Source organism: Cibotium barometz, chromosome 61 (assembly GCF_041138505.1).
Source record: "Cibotium barometz isolate CiBa-2024 chromosome 61, ASM4113850v1, whole genome shotgun sequence".
Classification (NCBI taxonomy): domain Eukaryota; kingdom Viridiplantae; phylum Streptophyta; class Polypodiopsida; order Cyatheales; family Cibotiaceae; genus Cibotium; species Cibotium barometz.
The window spans coordinates 19948648-19961280 of NC_141106.1; the positions used below are offsets into that span (position 1 = coordinate 19948648).

General features: G+C 44.0%; 1 pseudogene; it reads left to right on the forward strand.

Moving 5' to 3' along the window:
• Nucleotides 1–2533: 2533 nt before the first annotated feature.
• Nucleotides 2534–3790, forward strand: LOC147604642 (L-type lectin-domain containing receptor kinase VIII.1 pseudogene; annotated as a pseudogene).
• Nucleotides 3791–12633: the final 8843 nt, after the last annotated feature.

Genomic DNA, 12633 nt, shown 5'->3' on the forward strand with positions numbered 1-12633 from the left:
CTCATACCATTGGGAGAATAAGGTTCATCGATTGAGGCAAGAGATTATGATGCTGTCTAGTTCTAAGGGCCCAGGCTAGTACGGTGAATAAGCCCACCCTAGTATGCAGACATCCCTCTGAGGGACGGGAGGATCAAGCAATGGAGCCTGAGAGGGGCGACAGGTCGACTTGAGTCCTCGCATGAGGTGTATGGTCCCGTAGGGTTTTGCCCAACATGTAGAGGCTGGAAGGCCGAATTCTAGATCATCGGCGGTATAAAGGAAAAGAATAAGAGAGTCGGTTTGGCTTGTATGAAATTGATTCATTTATAAATCTTGTCTTTGGCATTATTGTATTGTGGAAAAAGGCTATTTCAACAAACCATGTGAAAAGGGCCTTAATTAATGAACATGTCTATTTATGTCAAATAGTGTGGTAGGATTAATTAGAAAACAAATTGACGCGTGAGTAGGGTGGAAAGTGGAAGGATGGAATGCCCCGACGGCACCATCCTATGGACGCGTGGACCCGATTAGTCGGGTAGCTTTCAAACAAATTAAGTGAAAGCCCTATGCTAGATAAATAGGTTCTTGGGCAACTCTATTCTAGAAGACTAGGCTAGCGGCTATGCCTTGCATGGATGAGGAAAAAAGCATTGCCTCTAGAAATCAAGTCTAGTAGTTGCCCAATTTATGATCAATTACCCTATGGGTGATTTGATTTTTAGAAGATCACGCTCCTCCTGCGGGATAGGACTAGGCCTTACCTATGAATTATATCCTTTGAATATCTACATGGTCAAGGTATCGATGATGAATAGGAAATTTTCTCCAAGTTAAGACTTAGTGGACTGTTTTTTCTCCTCTTTTGGAAGGGGAGAACCTTACAATTTCTGGCACAACCACAATGGGTGACACCCAATCCAAATGTTCAATCTCATACATGAATCCACATTTGATAAGCTTATTTATCTCTTATTTAAGAATGATATCATGCTTTGGATTCATTGTATAAGGTCGTTGAGATGGACAAGTTTAGCATTTGCACGCACCTGTTGAAATATACAAGTGAATAGGGTGTGTGCAGGAACAAGCTCTTGGTTAGAGGCTGTAAAAGAGGATGAGTAAATGTGAAAGAATCTGTGAAAAGGTGAGAAGAATCTACTGGGAGAGAATAAAGGGTAGCATGAGAAGATTTAGGAAGTGTGGAGATATTCAAAAAGGAGGCGCTTACCTGATCTTCAAAAAGGAACATATAGTACGCATTAGGCAGATGTTGAACAGAGGCAACTTTGATTCCCTTTTGTTCCCAATTAGATCTAATCCAAAATTTCAGGGTGTCTACAGGCGGTCTCGCACCATGACAGAGACCAATCAGGGCGTGGGAAGACAGATGGTCCTGCCACGCTGCCAATTCTTCATCATTGCAAATTACAGCACCATCATTGTCAACATCAAAATCACTAGTTTTTTCCTCAAAGGTAGGGTTCTGTGAGACAGATTAATCATTGGATTATCAATAGCTTTAGGGGGAAAAGATGGAACAACATGACCTGATAAAGGCAGACGAACAGCTTCCGCGAAAGAAGTCGGGGGAGACGAGTGTGCATGGCCAGCATGGCCCTGTGGGGGGCCGTCAAGAAGGGACCCCCGAGAACCTTCAGAAACGCCCAGTCCTCCCGGTCCTTTGTGCTGACGAGAGAAAGGAGCAGTAGCCTTGAGTGCAGTGAGCGAGCCCTCCAGAGGCCTTGATGGCACCTGATGCAGGACCAGAGACGGAGGAATAGCAGCTTCGCGAGTGGAATGCGAGGAAGACGAGGTCCCAGCAAGAACAACATCCTGCAGGGACATCCTTGAACAGTGTTCCCCCCTCTCGGGGGGAGGAGGAATAGCGCCGGGATGCTCAGCAGGAAGGCTGAAGAGGGAATCAGGGCAAAGGCGAAAGGGGTTTAGCATGTAGAGGGAGAGGGCATGGACGACACCTGGTGTCGAACGAAGGAACTTCGCATGCAACGGTCCTCTGTTCTCTCGACTAGGCGTTGTAGCCTCCGTAACCATTTTTTCTACGTTGACAATAGGTCCGTAACGATTTTTTCTACGTTTTCCACAGATAGAGACCGGAGAGGGACCCAGCTTTTAAAATTTCCCTGTGGCAGTGCGATCAATCGCTGCTTGGCTTGACCCAGAAACAACACGAACTGGCAATGAAGCTTCGAGGTCTGGGGAGAGTAGTATAAGAAAGCGTGACTCTGAGCAACCAAGCTGCAAATCAATCTGCTCTAGGTACCTTAGCTGTCTACCCCTCCCCCTCTGCTAACCCATTTCTCTATACTACCCCTACTCTTAGCTAGCTTCATTGTCTACCCCTACTCCCCTACCTTACTGGTCTCCTACCCTTACTAGCTGATTTCTGTACCGCTGCTCTTCCCTATCTTATTTGTCTACCCCAACCTCCTTTACTCGCTATCTTAATTGTTACTGCGCTTCCTGAATCCTTACTTGTCTGCTCCGCCACCGCTTTAGTTGTCCTGCCAATAAAATGACAAGCGGTTGTATGGCCTGCTTGTGGCCACCAAAGAAGGGGAATCAATTGTCCCTTGAGGACCCTCACATGCTCACTCCTGATAGAAGAAACCCCATGGGGAACGGCAACACGGAAATATTCTTGAAGCGGTTGGAGTCCACAAAGGGACCTCAACGCTTCACCTACGATGACCTGCGCTGTGCCACCGATAACTTCAGCACCATGCTTGGAAAAGGCGGCTTCGGCCCTGTCTATAAAGGCGTCCTTCCTGCTTTCAGCAACGAGGAGCCGCCGGTCCCCGTGGCAGTCAAGAGCATCTCCGCCAAGTCCTTCCAAGGCCGTAAAGAGTTCGAGTCGGAGGTGACCATCATCAGCAATATGATTCGCCACAGGAACTTGGTGAAACTGCGAGGCTGGTGCTACGAGAGTGCACCAGAGGGCAGCCGATACCTACTGGTCTACGACTTCATGCCCAACGGCAGCCTGGAGAAGCTGCTCTACGACGATAAGGAATGCGTGGCCAAGCTATACTGGAAGCGGAGGTTCCAGATTTTGCAAGGGGTCGGAGCAGCGTTGCTCTATCTGCACGAAGACTGCGACAATGTGATCCTCCACAGGGACATCAAGTGCAGCAATGTCATGCTGGACGATAACTTCAACGCCAAGTTGGGTGACTTCGGGCTGTCAAGGAAGGTGGAGGAGGGCATGTCCTACTACATGACGGAAAGGATGCCCATGGGCACGCCGGTCTACATGGCGCCCGAGTACCGGCAGACAAACAGGGCGACCAAGGAGTCGGACGCGTTTAGCTTTGGGACTGTGATGCTGGAGGTCGCTTGCGGCAGAAACCCCCTGGACGCCATTGACCGTCACTCTCAGCCGAATACTACCCGCATCAACCCGCTAGTGGACTGGGTGTGGGATCTTCACTTGCAGGACAAAATTGTTGAGGCTGCGGACAGAAGGCTCCACCACATATTCAACCCGGATGAGATGAAGCGGGTGCTGGTCTCAGGGCTGGCGTGCTGTTATCCCGATCCCAAGGCCCGCCTCACCATGCGGGAAGCCAGTAACGTTCTGAGCGGACAAATGCAGTTGCCGGTTCTCCCTGCTACCATGCCCCGCTATGCCAGCGTCCACAGCCCTGGAAGTCGTACTCCAGGAAGACACATGATGGCTTACCCAAAGGAAGGACACTTGCAGCAAACTGACCCAGATTCCTCTACCGGTTCGTACAATACACCCCGGCTCAACACGTGGACGGGGTCTGAGAGACTCTCTCTCTGACTTGTGATGAAAGATTTCTTCTGTTTCTCTTTGTGTAGCATGAAGCCCTTAATTTATAGTATGGGATCTCATTAAAAAAATTCAGAAGCTTGTTTTACTAATTATATTTTCAAATGATCACTCTCCCTTACCTTTCTTTCCAATCAATCCTAACTTGATCTCTTGCACAATTTTCTTCCAACAGCTGTATCAAAGTAACTTATCTCCTTTAAGTTAAAATAAGCCATTTATCTCCCACTTTGTCATAAAATTTATTTGACTTTATCACGGTTTCCATCGTCAAACAATAATTCTCCCACCATGGCGGTGACTCTTTCTTTTCCTCCAACAAAAGAAAACAAATTGTGAAAGAATTTTGTGGTTGCATAAGCCTTTGGGTTGTAGTAGCTAGCTCACTATTGAGCTCTTCTTCATGACTCCTTTGTAGACAAAACTCTGCCTCACTAAAACATGCTGTTGTGTTGAGCTAGCTATTAATATGGCAGTTTTGCAAGCAATGATCGAAGTTGTAAATTTTTCTTTCATGTTTTTTATACATAATAGCTCCCCAAATTCCATTTTTTATGTATGAGTAGACACAATATTCTCTCCATTTTAAAATGAAAACTATCACCAAATGGAAAACATTGTATTAACCTAGATCATTAACTCTTGCATACAAAAATGATAACAATATTAGGATAGGTCCATTGAGCCATGATCAAAATATTTGTAGTGTAGTGGCCTCTTAATACAAAAATAAAAAAAGAAAGGATGAACAATACAACTCATGCATGACACATCAAGGATAATGCATAATGCTTATCAACCTCACTTTTAGGAGTATGTTTTGCTCCACCTGTCACATCATTTGAGGAAGAACCGAGCCTGTGTATCTCTCTCACTGCCAACATCCACATGAACCAAGTTTAAAAACTAGCACGAACCAAGTTGTTTACCTCCCTTTGGTTCGGGTTTGTCCTCTTTTCGATGGACAAAATGGAAGGAAGGATTGGCATTGGCAAAGATATAGTTATTAGCAGGGTGCCATGAATGCATGTCAACATGTAAGGCACCCTTTCGTCACCAATCACAAATACAAAAAAATTGGAGAAATTGTAACATAGAATTATCACATCCAATAGGGCCTCCTAACTAGTCTCCTCCTCATCATCACACAACTGAAGTTTACATAAAATTAGAAAAAATAGAGTCTTGTAAAAAATAACTCGAAATAGTAGAGTTACACCATATTGCAGAGAATCACCACCACCACGAATATTTGATTATGAGAGAAGTATAGAATGATCAAAAATGCATTCCATAGTATATCTTGAATCTCCTGATGACTAGTATCCTCGAGCTTTCTCACTCTCACACTCACACTGACTCACATAAATCTCCCCTCAATGTAGGTTTGATCAAATTATATGAAATCATGAAATCTATGAAAAGTGTGATAGTCCATCATCAAGAAATTCCCAAGGGAACTCTAATCCCAATAATCTACGTGAAGAAAAACTCAAATTTTACTAAAAAATTAAATTCTTTGATCGTTTAGCATGTGTGCAAGCAAAAATAGCCAAGCGCACATGTAAGAGTGTCCACCATGTGTCAGAGTTTGATCTAGATCCGGCACTTATGTGTCCAGACCACCTAGTCGGCTCCGGAGGAGCAACAACTAATGCAATAATCCAAAGACAGAACGTTGCGCTACATGTCTATCTAAACATGGGGAGATTGATTTTGAATGCAAAGCAAGTTAGTTCCTAAGTTTGTCCTAAATCCGAACAATGATCTGCATTTGGACAAGACTACACTAAACACAAGATTGAATATCGAATAGAGAGAGATATGTAGAATGTAATGAACAAAAGTAAGACAAATACCAATAAGACGAGGACCAACCCATGTCCTATTCTTGAGTAATAACAATATAGTACAATGCCTTAGCAAGAGCTCTACTCGTGAACTGTTCACTAAACTCTCTTATCTTCCTATTTAGTAATGTTCCTCTCCTTTGGGCCCAACTAAACCCGACATGATTCTAGCACTATCCAGATAGTAATGCTCTCTTCCCCACAATCTCAGCCAGGTAAACAAGGTCTGCTCTAACCCTCCATCCCCTTATTCAACTAATTTTCCTTTTTCCTTTACAACTACAGATACTACCCATAGTTGTAAAGGAAGGGATACTACCCATTCATCAAGAAGCAGTTACAAGTTTGTTACAAAACAAGAAGGCTCGGTTTGTTTCACGACAGTCAGATCGAGCAGCGATCTAGGTGGCGGCCAAACGGGCTGATTAGGCTCCAACACTTGGGGCGATCATCACGGGTGGACATTGCGCCAATATAGCGAATCCCAAAGTTGCTTTCAAAAAAATCATGTTTTCGGATTGCGTCTGGTCTGGATCCTCTCCTCGAGATTCCATATGGCTTGTTCCAGCCACCTTCATTTGGTAACTCTTCTGTCTTGCTATGCCCCCCGTTGATGGGGAGATCCTAGGCATACCTTGGCTCATAAGCCCTCTTCATGTTCTTACCTAGGCATGCCCTATGCCTATCCTCTTGTCGGCCCTTTGGAACTAGACATCAATGGGCCACGCCTTTGGATGCCTTGCCCTTGCCCTCTTCATTATTTCCACATCCATGCTTGCTCTGTGCATGCATGGGGCTCTTTTTGCTCTAGGGTTATGACACCTTCTTCAAAGACCATCTGCTCAAGTTCCTTTGGCCTTGTTTTCCCAACCCGACTCCATTTTCACCCATAGGGCGGTATTCCTATAGGTTATGCCTTTAGCAACCCCCTTCCCCTTTCTGCTTGGTGGCTCCATTGTTGGCGAGGGGCATTAGAAAAGTCGGTCTTTGAATGAGCTGTTGCCTCCTCACCTATATCTGCGAGTCATAAGAGTCCACACCTTCCACGCACTGACCTCGATTCGTGGGAGGGGCTTCTTCCTTGTCCTAATGCTCCTACTTGAGAGCTGCTTTGGCCCTATCTCTATGTCTTTGACACTTCCAACAACTGGTTCATGAATTTTACAATTTCTTCCCAGTTGGAACGTTGTGTGAACAAAAATAGAGACTGATGATGTGTACATACTGTGCAGAGTACTAAGGGTTTCAGAAATATGTGATCAGTTTGAGTCAGTTATGAGCTTTGGTTGAGATAAATTCAATGTACAGGAGAGAGAAAGTAAAGAGAGGAAAAATAAAAAGATTTTGGCATAATTTTCAAGGTTTAAGAGGGATTAAGGTAGACTGTGTGATGGATATTGAAAATGTGACTGGACACTTATATGTCATGCAAGGGTTTGACTTGAATAGGTGGCAGGCATGCAGACCAATGCCAAGTGTCAGCCCAGGGAGCCTCTGGAAGAACTCGCCGTTTTTGGAGCCTGAGGGAGTTGATTGAAAGAGTTTTTCTTTTTTGGGAGCGAAAAGAGAGGGGGGCGCCGTTTTTTTGAATTTGGGGGTTTTGTTAGAGCAAGTCGACTCCTTCTAGAGGTGGCGCAAGGCTGTTGAACAGTATACTCGGGTGTCATAAGGCTGGTCGGCTGCTTCTACATGTGTTACTGGGCTACTGGACTTTCTCCTCGGCTTGCTTATTGCTGGTCGGTTTTCTCACAGATTCTCTCAGAGCTGGTCGATGGGTTTTGTTAATCCGTTGGAGGTGCTATGAAGCTACACGAGGAGATTGACAGGCTGCTGCCACAACGTGTGAGCAATTGAGAGAGAGAGAGTGGAGGAGAAGAGAGGAGGAGAGGGAAAAGAAGGAACTTCCCCCTCTTGCTGACTACAGATGATATCTCACACATCAAGGTGACCTTTGAAGACCTCCAGATTCAAGAACCAGAGAAGAGGGCGACCAGCTGGGGGCCATGCTGGAAGCTTTCAGGGGGGCAGAGGAGGTAAGTCAACTTCATAATTTTAAAAATTCCCAGGAGCCAAGAGAAGAGGTCAAGTTTTTTTTTTCCAGCATAGAACAAAAAAGCTAAATCCCCACGTGGGCAGAAGGAAGTCTCCTAGGCCGGCAAGGCTTGTTTGCATGTAATCTGAAAGAGAGAAGCTCCTCTAGATTTGAATCAGGAAGGGAAGATTGTGTTAGATCGATGCTTGTGGATGACTGGCATGGGGACTATGAGAAGCTGCTAAAGGAGATCGCCATGGAGCTGACCACCGTGAAGCTTGAAGGGCGCAAACTGTGTGTGATGGTGAGAACCTTGTACATAAGATAAGACAAAAACTGTAGCAGTGGACATTGAGAGGACAGCATTTGGTGGCTAGCATTAAGGAGTGGAAGACCTGGGGAGCAGTTTCGTGGAGGAGGAGAGGTAAATACTATGTGCAGCCTGCACGTTTAAGAGGGATTACCTACATTGGAGAAAAGCTTGTCATGTTATATGTCATGGGGGAGCTTGGGGGATCTGTATAGACAGGGATATACTCTCATGAAGTGTCTAATATAGAGAGCTCTTCTAGTAGCATCCAATGGGCTGTCTAGAAGCATAGAGGAGAAGCTACATGAGGAGGATTTTGTCTAGGAAAGTTGCTGAATTTGCTGAATTTCAGATCTGTTTTGGGCGTTTTGATTTGTTGTGATTTTGTGTCCAGGTGTTCTCAAGGTGTTGCAAGCCACGAGTTACAGGATAATAGGTGTTTTTTGAATTCTTAAATTGGCTACAGCAAAATAGCAGTAGAAGGAGAGTAGAAGGGGTAAAACAGAAGGAGCTTTGAGAAGCCTAGTGACAGTTATATGCAGGTTTTGTGGACTGATTTGGAGTTGAATTTTATATTGAATGTAATCTCCTATGTGAAAGCATACTGGATGGGTTTTCTGGAAAAACTTGTATAAAGGGTCTAACTTGGAACTGAGTTCTTATATACATGCTTGTAATAGTTGCTGTCCTGAAAATATAGTCTTGTAAGCTTGAAGTAAAGCGTTGAGGGTAGCCCACCTTAGATATGTATCTTGTCCTGGAGTTTGGTCCGGATATTGAAGAACTGTACTTTGAAGATGGTACTATGTTTGAGGTTGTTTACTCTGATATAGTGATGCAGGGTACTGGTCAGTTTATAATTGATATAGTGATGCAGGGTACTGGAGAGTGGGCTGATTGTGAGTGGGTGTTAGATGAAGATGGTTCTGAGGATGTAATGGATGTTCAACTCTGTAAAGACGAAGACTTGTATTGAAATAAAGTTTTGTTCATACTCTTGGGTCCGGTGTTCTGGGTGTGTTTGTATTAGTGTGTGGAAGTGTGACACTCTATAAAGACGAAGACTTGTATTGAAATAAAGTTTTGTTCATACTCTTGGGTCCGGTGTTCTGGGTGTGTTTGTATCAGTGTGTGGAAGTGTGACACTCTATAAAGGCATATATAGCTATATCGCTTCCGTGTCATCACTTTTTTGGTGCCTCCACACAGAGGAAGAAATTTCCTTCAGTTTGTGAGAGAAGACGAGGGTTTGTGTGAAGAACGATTGAAGAGATGGCTCAAGACTTTCCAGAATATTGGGGATTACCATATGAAAGTGCGTTTAAATTTCTAGAAAAGATGGAATTTATAGCTTTGATAAAAGACAGGGCAACCCCGGAGATCATCTCTCAGATTTTGAGTTATTGCTTACAGATGTTTGTGACTACACACAATAATGTGCATTTTTGGCACAGTTTGCCTGTGTAAGAAGTCCGAATGATGTGTGGAAAGAGTTGTGTAAAATTCAACTTAAGGATAGTCAGGATGATGTGGATCAGTATTTGATTGAGTCTGGTAGACTGTGGAGTCTATGGTGTGAGGCTTTGATTCCTGAAGTACCCCCACAGATGATAAAGAGAGAACGGTTTGTGGCTGGTCAAGAGCCTACCCTCCGTCTGAAGGTGGAGCTGAAGAAGCTGGACAGCTTTGAGGAGGCTGTCAGAGTTGCTTGAGAGAAGGAGTGGAAGGTGAAGCGTCTGAGGCAGTTGGGAATACAAGAAGAGCCAAAAAATTTTGTGAAGATGCCAGAGATTGAGAGTATGCATCCTGAAAGAGAAGCTGCTGTTGTTCCTGAACAGGAGGATACCATGAAGAGAGACATTCATGATGCAGTGGAACTCATGACGTCTTTAAGTTTGAATTGGATGGAAGCAGGTGGAAGGGGAAGAAGTCGAGGTGCTCCAAATAATAGGAGAGATATTATGCCAATAGGTGAAGGAAATATGGGAGGATCAGGGAGAGAACGAGGCTATTATTTAAGCAATGTCAAATGCTGGAATTGTGGGGAGCGGGGACATATCAGCCCTCAATGTGATAAACCACCCAAGGCAGGTGGTGGAATGTATCCCGTGATGCAAAGAACTAATGATAGATCAGGAGATCACAGTATTGAGGTGAAAGATCCAAGTCAACCGTCTCCCAGTGGAGTTAAAGGAGAAGATAAAGGAAAGGGACCGGCTCTTAGCTTGATAGGAGTGGAGACTTTTCCAGAGATCATGCCTGTGGCCAAAAGGACAAGAAGTACAATGGCGAAAGCTGAACCATCATCTGAGAAAGGAAAACATGTCCAATTTGACATCAGCCCTCAACCAGAGAAGAAGAAAAGGAAGCCAAGAAGATGCTATAAAACTTCAGATTTGCATATCGGTCAAGGTCAGGAAGAATACACCCTGATAGGAGATTTAAAAGAAAGGGTAGCCAATAAAACTTTCGCCCAATTGCTTGGATTGTGTCCAAAGCTTAAGAGAGAGTGGAAGAGGTTGGCAAATCCGAGGAAAGCAAATGAGCAGGAGTCCATACAGGGTGAAATGGAATTGATGTCTATGGAAGACCTTCCTGATATCTGTCGGTTGATGCTTGGTGTGGAGGTGTGAGTGTTGGAGAGGCATATGTAGATGGCGCTGCACAAATCAGCGTGATGACTCAGTCCTGCATGGAGAGATTGGGGTTAAAGTTGAATGCTAGTTCAGATTTTAGACTCCGATTCGCAAATCATGCAAGAGTGAAGTGTCTGGGTATATGTACAGGAGGAGTGCTAGTGACTGCTTTTGGTGTGACTTTGCAGCATAAATTGCCATATTGTGTCGGCTGGTTTGGGAGCTTATCTGCTAATTTTAGGTAGGACTTGGCTCAGACAGGTGGGTGCCATCCAAAATTGGAGGAGGGGTATTATAACTGTACATAATAAGAGAGGAAGAGCCACGAAGTTCAATATGAGTAGCAAGTTGGAAATGAAGAGTGAGTCTGAAGAAAGATCACTCAGATTGGGCAAATCCAGTGGTCATTACTCCAAAGCATACAGGTAGGTGGAGAGTCTGTATTGATTACAAGCCTCTGAATGCTGCAACAAAAAGCAATCACTATTCTCTGCCATTCATTGATGACATTTTAGACAGGGTGGCTGGGTATGAGAGATATAGTGTATGCGATGGCTTCTCTGGGTATTTTCAGATCTCAATTCCTGAGAAGGACCAAGCTAAAACCACTATCATTACACCGTGGGGTTGCTATTGTTATCGTGTACCATTTGGTTTAAAAAATGCACCCTCATGGTATCAGAGGAATACTGATAGAGTACTCGCACCTCTTATAGATGATTTTGTGAGAGCTTTTTTGGATGATATATGTGTATATAGTTCTCAAAAGGAGCATGGTGATAAATTGGAGCAAGTATTTTCTAAAATGGATAATGCACATGGACAGTTGAATCCTAAAAAGTGTCATTTAGGATGTTCAAAAGTGAAGCTGTTGGGACATATGATATCTCAAAATGGAATTGAACCTGATCCACAGAAAATAAAAGCTCTTATCTTATTATCTGCACCATCAACATCCAGGCAGCCTACAGACTTTTGTCCAGAAGGTAAAGTATATGGCAAGATTTATTCATTTAGTATCTCAATTGCTTTATCCTCTTCAACAGGCCATGAAGAAAGAACCATTGCAATGGAATGAAGAATGCGAGGAAGTGTTTGAGAAAGTGAAGGAGGTATTGGGAGGTATTTCCAGTGTAAAAGCCCCAGATTTCTCTCAGGTCTTTTATGTGAATCCTTCTTTTGGTCCGGATGTGGTTGGAGCAATCTTAATGCAGAGAGGAGATGAGCCCAGATACATGAAACCTGTATATTATGCAAGTAGGGTGAAGACGGAAGCAGAAAGAAAATATACTGAGGCTGAATTGGTTTTATCAAGTCTAGTATATGCTTGCAGGAAGTTCAGGTCATATCTCCTGATGAGACCATTTGTGGTTCTGACGAACTATACTCTTCTCCCTCAGCTGGTGAATGGTACTTCGCTCTCAAAAGGTATGATGCGATGGTTGGTGGAGTTTTTCTCATTTTTGATTTGAAGATACTTGCAAGGCAACTCTAGCAGATCTTCTGACATATAAGGAAGGCCTAATCCTGGTGAAGGAAGTGGATTCAAAGATAGAAAAAGAGAAACAAAGTATCATTCCCGGAGCTCATGTCTTATTCTTTGATGGTTCGTATAAGAGGAGTATACATCAGGCCACCGGGGGTTATATAATCCAGGATTCAGAAGGCGGGCTGATTCTAAAAGATGGGATACATCTGAAAGTCAAAAGTAATAATGAGGCTGAATACGCAGCATTGTTTAAGGGGCTGCAGGCTGCTCTAAAACAAAAAATTCAAAAGTTAATTGTAAAAGGAGATTCCCTGTTAGTAGTAAAGCAGGTCTTGGGTAGTTGGCGGGCAAAGAATCCGAGATTAAAAGGATGTGTGGCTGATGTTAGAAGGCTCCTGCATCAATTTACAGCATGGAGTATTCAACATGTGCGGCGGGAGGACAGTCACATTGCACATGAGTTAGCACAGGAGGTAATTGATAAGGACCCAGTAATTGATAAGGACCCAGTGGCTGA